Source organism: Teleopsis dalmanni, chromosome 1 (assembly GCF_002237135.1).
Source record: "Teleopsis dalmanni isolate 2A chromosome 1, ASM223713v2, whole genome shotgun sequence".
Taxonomy (NCBI): domain Eukaryota; kingdom Metazoa; phylum Arthropoda; class Insecta; order Diptera; family Diopsidae; genus Teleopsis; species Teleopsis dalmanni.
The window spans coordinates 161565045-161576884 of NC_051846.1; the positions used below are offsets into that span (position 1 = coordinate 161565045).

Sequence of the window (11840 nt, forward strand, 5' to 3'; positions counted from 1 at the left end):
TCATTTTATATATCGTTTATATAATTTATTTATTGAGACCGACCGCTGAAGGTCATTACAATATATTATTCGCTTATATCAATGTTGTACCTTAACAAAATGCAGTGCATAAGTTATTTTACTTTTTTTTTTTTGTAATTCTTATATCGTTTTTAATTTTAAGAGATTAAATATCAATGTAATGTTTATATATCATATTAAAAATTATACATATTCCATTAAAGAAATTCTTTGAAATCAAATATTACAAGACAACGACTTAAAGCTGTGACTATGAGATCTATAATTAATCTATTATAATTATAAAAATTTATTAAAGATATAAATAAAATAAAAAAACACACTGCAATAGAAAAAACAAATAAATTATTTATATTAAAGCTTATGTGAACAATTTAAAATTTAATAAAAATTAATATAAATATAATTTAAAATTATATTTTTATATAAATATAAATTAAAGTTATATTTACATATGAATAAAATGAATATATTATAATATAATATAGTCCAAAATATAATACAAATATAATTTAAAATCACATTTTAATATAAATATAATTTTATATACATTTTAATATAAATATAATTTTATATTATATTTTCTTATAATGTTATTTATATTATAATAATTTTTTCAATAAATGTGTTGTTTTTAATATTTAGTTTTTGTTACAATTAATTATTTTTACAAGATTTATCATAAACTCGATACATATCAATATATTTTTTTTTAAATTTTTTGCATAAAGTATATATTTTTAACAAATTAATTTTAATATATTTTTTTTTTAATTTTATTTTTAATTTTTCTTTTATTTATCATCTCTTTCATTTAAAATTATTTCTCAATAACACTGATGTTTTAGCACAAAATTTTTTGTATTATTTTTATACATAATATTTTGTTATTTAAAACTTGTTTTATATAACATTTAATATCTTTTTTCATGTAATATTTTCTTTTTTAAATATATTTTGTTAATTTCATTTTTTATTTGGTATATTATTTAACTATTATATGTTTCATATATCTTATTCTTTACTCTTTAACTTTTTTTTAACTTTTACATAAATATATAATTATGTATAAGTTTATGTACTTATATATATATATTTATTTCGTTATTGTATAACTATAAATATTATACATTTATTTATTGTACTTTTCATTGCATTCATTTTCTGTATTTATATGGAAAATATATATTCTATATTTATATCTATATTTATATTCTTTATTTATTTATAATTTATATAAATAAAAAAAAATTTTATATATTAATTTTATATATATTATATTTTGTATTTATTGAGCTTTAAATTAATTAAATTTTCTGTTAACTATAACTTTTATTCTCTTTTAAAAATTTTTTTTTATTATTATTTTTTTTATTATTTTTATTATTATTATTATTTTTATTATTATTATTATTTTTATTATTATTATTATTTTTATTATTAGTATTATTTTTATTATTATTATTATTTTTATTATTATTATTATTTTTATTATAATTTTTATTATAATTTTTATTATTATTTTCATCTTTGTAATTATTTTTTATAAGTTTTATTAACATAATTTATTTGTTATTTTATTCCGTATATTTTTTGATCAATTTTTATTTAAAAAATTTAAAAAATATTTATAATTGATTAAATTTTATTTATATTTTTTTATATTTTTTTATATAATATTGTAGCATTTTCAAAACAGTTTTAGTTTATTTTCAAAAATTTATTGTTAATTGATCATTTGGTTTCACATCTTAAACTTTTTTTTTTTAACTTTTTAAAAATTAATTTAAATAATTAATTACAACAAATAATTACAACACAAAAAAAATTATTGCCACAAAATTGTTTTTTTTTCTTTCTTTCTTAAGTTGCTTTAAGTCACAGTCTAAAAATCTAAGTAATAATGCATAGCAAAATTCAAAAAAAAAAGATTCACATATATGCTATATATATTTGTATATATATATTGTTAGTTACTAATAAAGGCTTCCAAAACAAAAATAAACCAATAATAACTAGAAAAATTTGAACCAATGTTTTGACTGCCAGTTAAGGTTGTTATTGTTATGCATAACCGAAATTTTGAAGTTTTCTTAAATGTAGAATATATGTATATAATGTGAAAATATTTTATATATAAAAACACAACTAGTATTATAATAAAAATTAAGCCTAATTTGTGAATAATATTGTGCCTGTTTTTTTTTTATTAAATTATATTGTAAGAAGTGTTTTATTCAATACTGATGCTTGTTGGCATCGATAAGTTAATATAAAATTCATTTTATATATAAAATAATTAAATTTTTTTTGTTATAAGTTTAAAGTTAATAGTTTCAATAACATTTCTCGAAATAATATATATTTCACACTATAACTAATATATCATCAAATATATAAAAATATTCATATAAAATAAAAAACAAAAAAAAAAACATTGAAATAATCTGCTAGAGCTCATACTTTTTTTGAATTATAATTAAAATAATGTGATGTTGATCTTTAAATTTAATATTTTCAATTTAGAAATTTAATTTTCCGTTCTTATATTGTTGCTGCTTATATATAAAGTATACATAAAGCATAAAACATATTCATTTACACATATTAAATTTAAGTATATATCATAATATATTAATCTATATATTACTATTAATATTATAAGATAAATATATATTTATATTTTGTTATTGATGTAAGTTTAAAATTGAAAATAAAATATTTTATTTACCCATTAAATTTGAGTTTTATTTAATGTTTAATTTTTGGTATAAAATTAAAAAAAAACTTATGATAATTTTTGATAAATTATTTGAAAAGTTTAACCAATTTTGGGGATTAAAATGATTAATAGCTTTTAAAACAGTTGAGTACGTGGTCAGAGTTTTTTCCTTTTTCGTCTCTCTTCACTGTAAACGAGTTTTCAACCAGTGAAATTCATCTCGTGTGGCCTTAAGCAAAAATTAATCCAATAATATTATATATAAAAAAGTAGTCGAATGTGTTCAGGGCATGTCAAATCGTCTTACCAACAGTTAAACGATCTTATGTATATTTCATATAATATATTGTTTTTAAAAACTACAGTACAGTATTAGTTGTCATATTATTAACAGGTTGGTTTGTTAATGGTCCATCCTTAGAATTTTTTAATTCAAGGATTTGAAAACATTTATTAGTAGTTAGCATATCAGTTAATGATCGTAAGAAAGTTAGGTTTAAATTAATATACTCCACTTAGCAGTCAAGAATTAAAGTAGTAGTAGTAGTAGTAGTAATAGTATATCAGTTTGAGTGAAACTCTTTTTGGATAATGTGTCAAAATTAAACAAAAAAACTTGTACACTAATTAATAAAATAGAAGGAGGTGGTTTTACAAACAGTGACGTAATAGATAGTGTATTGACATCGGTCAACAAACTTGTAATTTATCAGCAAACAAATTCATTTTGTTGTACACGAAATAAGAGACCTCGAAGTTTAAAATTTCAGTAGAATCCAAAGTTGATTCTATAAAATAGCGATACCAATTCACAAGAGGTTAAAATATTCTTATGGGAGATATAACACTACTACCTTAAGAGTTATTGTGCTCTAAAGATCACGACAGCGTCAAAATATTAAAACAACAAAGCTTACTCAGACAGTTAGCTGTAGACTGGAATACTAAAAGGAACCAAACCAGGGTTGTAACAGTAGCTGGACAGAAAACTTCAAGACTGCAAATAACTAAGCCGAACAAAATGGGTAGTATCCGTAAAACAGTCTGTGTCACACAATATCATAAATATAAAACTAAACTTTTTGAGAAACGATAAATCTTAGTACATATAATATATATCTAATATATATAACATATATACACTGTCAAAATAACACAATGTGCTGAAAAGAATAACGCCTCGTCTCTTTATTTTTTAACTGAGTATTATTGTGTACTAAGCATTTATCACGATAAAAGCATTTTGAGTGATGATATTCAGACATTTAACACCACTTTTATAGGTCAAAACTCAATTCAGGGACCGTAAAGTCACTCTAACAAACTCTCTAACAATTTATTACACCTAAAGTTGTACTAAAAGAAGTCTATTAAGATCAAATGTCAGATTTAATAGTAATTGCTTTTTAAAATATGACAAATTAGTTGAAGATTTACCAGAGTTTAAATACTAGGCTGTGGTAATAAGTTATATGTTATAGATGATAGGCCTGAGAATAGAAATTTCTTTTTTAAACCCATAAAATTCTTCAAAACTAAAATTTTGACATATATTGAGGTGTTATGGGCTGTTAAATTCTATGAAAAGAACCATCTATCGAGTATTGCTTTGATTCATGTAACTAAAAAATGTATCTTACTGAGTCGAGTCAGGTGCTAATAGGTCATGTACTATTAATTTTAGATAATTAATATAATTATATTAATTAATTATATTAATTAGTTATTAATTATAATAGAAAAATAAGCTGTTATTTTTAAATTACAGGTTTAATATGTTTTCAAGTTTTTTTTTGACATCACAAAACACTTTTTTGTTGTCTTTTCTTTTATATTGGACATTTTAAATTGAGACCGACGACATCAAAAAATTGGTATCCAAAACTGGAGGTCTAAAACAACATGCAGCAGAAGTAAGAAAGCTGGTTGATTCAGCTAAAGCTCACCTCGAGCTGTAACGCTGATGATGATGATTCTAAACTGAGAAGCTAGGATTCTCTTGAAAAATAATTGACATTTTTGTGGACTGATATATTTATTCAAAATTTTAAGTACAACTAACATTTTACTTCCGACCTTAATGCAAACATACGTAAATTGTTAAGTCGGAAGTATTGTGATAAATGGTTTTCTATATATAATAAATATAAATATATAAACAATTTACTTAGATTTACTCTTGGGAAACTAAATTAGTTAAATTAGAAAAATTTGTTAACAATTTATTTTCTGAACACATGATTCGTTACATATATTGTACTTATTTTAGATATAATGTATATAAGAAAATTTTAGTTTCAGTAATTGATTTTATTGTCACTGTGACTGTTCTAATTGATTGATAAATTTTATTTTTTCCATAAAATACTAAATCATAGTTAATTACTTTAAGAATTGAGAATATATATACAGAGCTAGTATAAGTATATATGTTTGTTATTAAACATAGAAAAAAGAAAGTAAGGTAATTAACTTTAATGCCTTACTTAAATTCCTCGTGCTTTAATATTGTATAAAAAATTTATCGATTTTTTTGTAAGGCATAGATACATTCGTGTGTTGGCAGGTATGTATAAACGGGTAGATACGTGCTATGTTTAAGTTAAAATGTAGCGTGATTATACAAAACTTTTATGATTAAAGCTTAAAAATATTTAAATAATAATTTTCCAAGTAATTATACTATATGTACATACTATATATGTGGAACTCAAACTTAGTGAATAAATATTGTAATGTATCCAGATGAGAGGTGTTGTACACAATGTATTGTATTTAGTCTTTGTAAGATTAACAATAAGTAAATAGTTATTTAATATATTAAATAGTATATATTATATTTTTGCTACATTTAAGTCCTTCACCTTTTTCACCTTAAGTCCTTTTTTGTATTCTCTTGCCTCCCTAATTTAATTTGGCCTGCCTTTTATTTATCAACAGTAACTATAGTCTAAATTTTATTCAAGGATATTATTATTATCTGAAATAAAACAAAATGCCAACTAAGCCATGCAACAGTAAAACTTACCTTTCACAAAATGTCACTGAAAGCAAAAATAAAAACAAAACAATTATATTGTTAAAAATCATATAGAAATGTAGGGTATATATAACGAAATTTGTAACATATATATATATTTGTATATATTATAGAAAAATATTAGCAAGCAAGCAATGGAAATGGTTATTTCACCTCTCACTTAGAGACACTGCCATTAAATGGGTTAATAACAGTGGCGTATCCATCCCTAGATAATAAAAACTATGGGAAAAGAAATGAATAAAAGAGTTACGTTTAGTTTTTAGAATAATATACATCTATACATATTTCTATATGTGGATATTTTAATAAAACTGCTACTCTTATTATATATAAATATATTATTATATATAAGTATATAATAAGAGTATATAAATAATATATACTTTTAAATACAAATATAAATGTTTTTTTTTAGGACATTTCTCTAATTTTCATTATAATTAATTTAGTGAATTCCAAAAAAACTCTGACATAAAAAATATTCTTATATATTCCAGACATACTAGAATAAAGCAAACCCCTTTTTGACACATTCTCTAATTCCCATTTAATAAACTGTAAAAAAATTTGAACAAAAATATTTTCCACTATATCCCCGCTAAGTAAAATTCTTACTATGCCACTACTTATAAATAACTAAAAATTTTAATAATAAAATAATTTATTGTGCTTTTATTGATCAAACTGTAATATACCTATACTTCTTGAAAAGTAAAATTTTTAAAAAAATTCTTAAGCACTCTTATTTTTTTAATGTGAAAGAAACTCAAATCATATAAATTATATACCATGGATATTATTCAAACTATCTGCATAAGGATATTGCGAAAAAGAGGTCAGGTTAGGTTAGACTGACACGGCGTGTGTTGATATTACTATAAACACTTCCAATTGGAGACATTTGTTGCTTATTGCCTTCAAAGTTGCCTGGAAGAAGCCCGTTACACAAAAATTGGTCAATTGAGAGAGGGTTTGTTGGTATTACTACAAGCAGTTCCACTCGGAGACATCCGTTACCTATGCGATGCGCTCAAAGTTGCCTGGGAGGAGTAAGTTACACAAATATTGGTTATTTGAGATAGATAATTCAAAAGAGTTATTGTTGTTAAGACATTTAGGCGCATGAAATCCTAGTATATATAAAAATAAATATCAAGTTTACTGAAATCATTTAAAAAAAACTTGATTTTTATTCGTATTATTTTGATTCCAATGTGATTTCGTCAGTTAAGATATTTATCCAACATGTGTATATAATAAAATGTAATTGCTTATTATGTTTGCTAAAGATGTAACACCATTCAGGTGAGTTATTATGAGTTTAAAAGCGTACCCAAGCTGATTGATTACAAGACAGTGTATTTCCAACCCCTAAAGGAGGGCCCATGTGGAGTGTTCCGTAGAAAAAGATTTGACTAGTATAAGTGATCGTCGAAATAAATTTTAAAGAAATCAACAAATAGTTTTAAAAGTAAATTTTAGTAAAGAAATTTCTGGAAAAGTTTTCTGAATAGTAGTTCTATATTTGATAATATATTATATTGACATTAGTTTATACATATACAATACACTTTATTGTATGTGTATTTTTGAGTAATTTAATTTAATTTAAATATGTAAATATTCATTTATAATTTAAATTCTTAAATAGAAAAACGTATGAAATGACTCCAAAACATTCATTGGGACTTTACAAAAGAAAGCTGTTTTTGTTTTTGCATTTTTATACGTACCTCAACCACTCATATGAGTACATATACATATATGTATATTATCGAAATGTGAATTATAAGTGATTCAGTACTTATCCATAGTCAGTGGATTACTAAGTAAAATTGATTACAAATTTTTTCAATTTACTTGACTTTGTCTACTATGACGTGTTTCGTCATAAATTTTAAATCTGTATAATACTTATAGTCGATTCATATAAAAATATTACATACAGTTTCATTATTAATAATTTAAATTTATATAAACAGAAAAGTTATTATGATTGTTTATAGGATCTAAAGACATTCTGTCAAGCTTAAATTTAATATCATAAAATCCTTACTGAAATTAACTAAGATATAGATATTATAAGATTCACCAATAGATATAAACTAAAAATAAGTAAACATTGATGTTAGTAGTTGGTGCAAGCGTTATTTATTTACTTTATATGTAATTCGGTGAGTACTATGGGCATCAAGAAGTTAATTAGCGTTTTATGTGTACTTTATATATAATCTGATATAAACTATGGGCAACAAGAATAAATTAATTAAATTAATGTTCTGGTTTTTATAGTATAAAACAAGACATATATAAAAAAAAGGATTTAATAAAAGTTAAAAGAATACATTAAAATATAGTGGTTTAGTTATCAAGTAAACATATTATATTTCTAATACGAAAATGTATATATACATATATACATATCTAATTCTAAAAGAAAATAGTTGTTGATCTATAAACGTTATCGAAATGTATGAAATGGATTATAACACATATATATAATATAGCTTTATATATACAAACAAATTTGTACGAGTTTAATAGTTTGTGGAATATAAGATAAACTGTACTTAATATCTTAACAATTTTACAAAACTTAAGGAAAATCTATCATAATACGAATATAACGCCTATATAACTGAAGATCCCATAGAAGTATGAAACAAAGAAAATCGTAGGGATGTAAGAACTATCATTAAAATTAAACAATCGAATCATCTTATTGAATACTATTTAATTTTATGTTTAAATTGTAATTCTACTTTAACTTATTTGAAAGGGAAGAGAGTTTTTACAAAACCGAACCTACTTTTTTAAAAATAAATATTTATATTAAAATATTTGCAAGAGATTTTTTTTTGCTATTTTTTAAATATCACTAGAAGTTAGAAAAATTTTATGAAAATAGGTCCCTTATGGTATCTAAGAAGTTGAACAACTTCTCAAGCAAACACCCTTTAAAAATGTGAGATTAGGTTCATAATACAAGAAAGATTAAAAAATAAATAAGTTATCCTTGAGGTGATATATGCAGTCGGGAATAGCGTACATTTTTAAAAATGCTACTTAAGAATAACAAAATTGTGTATAGAACGAAAGTAATAGAATTGTTTTTCAAATCCTTAAGTTTTTAACGAATAAATGAACTCTAAGTTTCTTCTATATACGATAACACAATGATGGGAAAATATGCCTAAGTGGGTGCCATACGAATTGCCAGTATGACCTAACTTAACAAATAAGTTAAAAATATGCATTTAAATTAAATAAATAATTCAATTAAATAAGTATTATGATTATATATTTAAATACATAATTCAATCTGTAGAAAAACAATTTTTATGAATTTTCTTATTATAATTCTCATTAAATTTAAACTGTAATGTACACAAAGCTATTAGAAAATCGGGTATCTGGTGCTTATTTTAATATTTCTTTTATTTTTTTATGGCTTGAAAGTGATATGTGTATGTTATGCCATCCTACGAAACATTATGTTATGTTTTGCATTATTAATGGATATTAAGATTTTGAGTCTTTAATTCTATACAGAGATTTAGATGTTATAAATTATATAATAAATAAATCTAATCAGACTTATTTTTGTATTTTAAAATACATTGATTATATTGTTCTTTTGTTAAGTATTGCTTCATTGTAATTCTCATTGAGTTAAATTAATGCTGTACTATATATATGTACCTAAAACACTTGGTTGATGTTCTCTAAATTTGTTTTAATGTAATGGTATTTGATAGTATTTAATTGTATTTATCATGGTAATTTAAAGTTGGGAGATTATATATAATTTTCTCTATTAAAATTAAGAAGAGTATTTTATGTTTCACGCATTTATAAAAGAACTCAGAAGCTACATATAAAATGGCGTTGCATTCCTGGTGAGTGTGTTAATCGCAAACCAATTGTCATATTCATTAGTACTTACAAAGTTGTATGATATCCAATTAAATTCTTAATTTCGTTAGATACTTTCGGGGGTTCCATACAAAAAAAGTCATTTAAAATCACGGTTGCCACTTGAAAATTTTTTTCTGTACCAAAATTGGTTTAAAAAGGTACCATTTCTGTAAAAAAAGGTCCAAAATTTTTCTATTGTCTTTTTATAAGAAAATACAATTTATATAAAATGTACAAAAAGTATAAAACAATACAATATCCACAATAAAGTTGGGTCGCCGAAAATGTACCATTTTTTGAACATGAGTACCAGAGTACCAAACGGAAAAAAAAGTACCAATTTTGGTACTAAAGTACAATAAGTGGCAACCGTGTTTAAAATTGTAGAGCTATTCACTCTTTTATGTAAAATTAATACACTTAAATTGTTGAAAGGAAATCGATTAGCAGACAAAAATTGCTAAAGAATACTGTTGTGAAATGTCATTGAAGGAACAGTTCTGTATAGAGAGTCTTATAGAGAGTATAGAGAGATTGTTTTGACACAACACACGGTCGAAAATGTTTGTTTAAATTTAAAACTAAGAGGGCTTTTATATATATCAAACTTAAATGAATTTATAATTTAAACTGTTGAGTTTAGTAGAAACTTGATGGTTTCAAAATAAAACTTGCGGGTTATGTTATCAACTTACGTCGTTTAATTTCTATAATTTAAAACTTAAAGTTTCTTACGTATTGCGGATTATCAACTTCAGTGGGTTTTACAAGTCAACCTCAGAGTTTAAAAATGTTGATTTGAACTTTAATAAAGTTTTCAGGGTAGAGAATTTAAACTTACTTAACTGATGTCTTAAAGTATATTCTTATCTTATAAGTTTTAAATTTCAAAATTTAAGTCGAAGCTTAATAAATTTTTAAATAGAATAATTTATTTTCTATGAAACGTCGCACAGCCTGAAGGGTACAGCTTATATATTCATGAACACAATGAATCATTATTAATATATATTGTAACACTATCATCACAAAAAAAAAATTTATTGGTAAGAAATTTGTTAGTAAGAATTTTATTTGTAAAAAATTAATTTAAAGTGTATTGCTAAAAATTGTTGAATTTTATCTCAATAATTTTTTTTTTACCAGGCACCATTAATTTAATTTCTCTGTTTTAAGTATTAAATTTATCTTTATTTTATATAGATCGTGTATCAATAATTAAGATAGTCAGTCAAAATGAAAAATACGTAAACAGTCTTATCATTTATAAAAATAAATCGTGCCCAGTTCACGCGACGTATATATATATATATATATAAAATAAAATCATTTGAATTTAACCGATATTATTATTAATATAAATTGAACTTTGAGACTGACTCATGAGATACTATGAGTATACAAAGACGTTGCAGGAAATTCAAATTTATTGAAAGAAATATGAAATATGGAAAAAAACCCGGCCAATATGCTTTCAACATATGAATTCGATAAAACATCAGTTTTTTTAATTGAAATTGAAATTTGCGTCGCTAGAGTGTCATTTTCATTAATATATTTAAATTGAAAACGTCAGAGGAGCTTGAGATACCGGTTAGAACCGGCATGTCGGTTGTTTCAGTGCAATAAATTAAAATGCCATTAACACTTGTGCTTCTATACACAAAATAATTATATAAACAGACATGTAAACTTTCATTTATAAAATATATAATAAAGTAGTTCAAAGTGTTGAAATAATATTTACTATGAAAGTTAATAACCCTAGGTTAGTTTTATAATCTTCATACGTAAGAGTATCTGTAATCCATGAAAGTGTCATTTAACCATAATATAATAGGTGTAGTAAAAAGAAAGCCTTTATATTTGCATAAAATTGAAGGCTTATTTACCATAGTTAGAATGATTCGATTTAGGTCAAATATGTGCCGTTTTATTCGATATCTTGTTGACATTTTGAAGATAATTTTATTATGCCTCTCTCATAGAAGTTCTCGTCCCTATTGGCAAAAAATTGTGATAGTCGATTTTCACAAGCCTCTACATACTCTTGAAGCGAAATTATTGCCAGAAAAATTGTTCGTAATGGACAGGAATAGATAGTAATCAGAATAGATCGGTGCCAGGTCTGGACTA

The 11840-nt window shown here is 23.1% G+C and overlaps 1 protein-coding gene across 1 annotated transcript in view; it reads left to right on the forward strand.

The window, feature by feature from the left end:
• LOC119669713 (nuclear RNA export factor 1) overlaps positions 1–11840 on the forward strand; it is a 226599-nt gene that overhangs the window by 202495 nt on the left and 12264 nt on the right. The window lies entirely within an intron of this gene.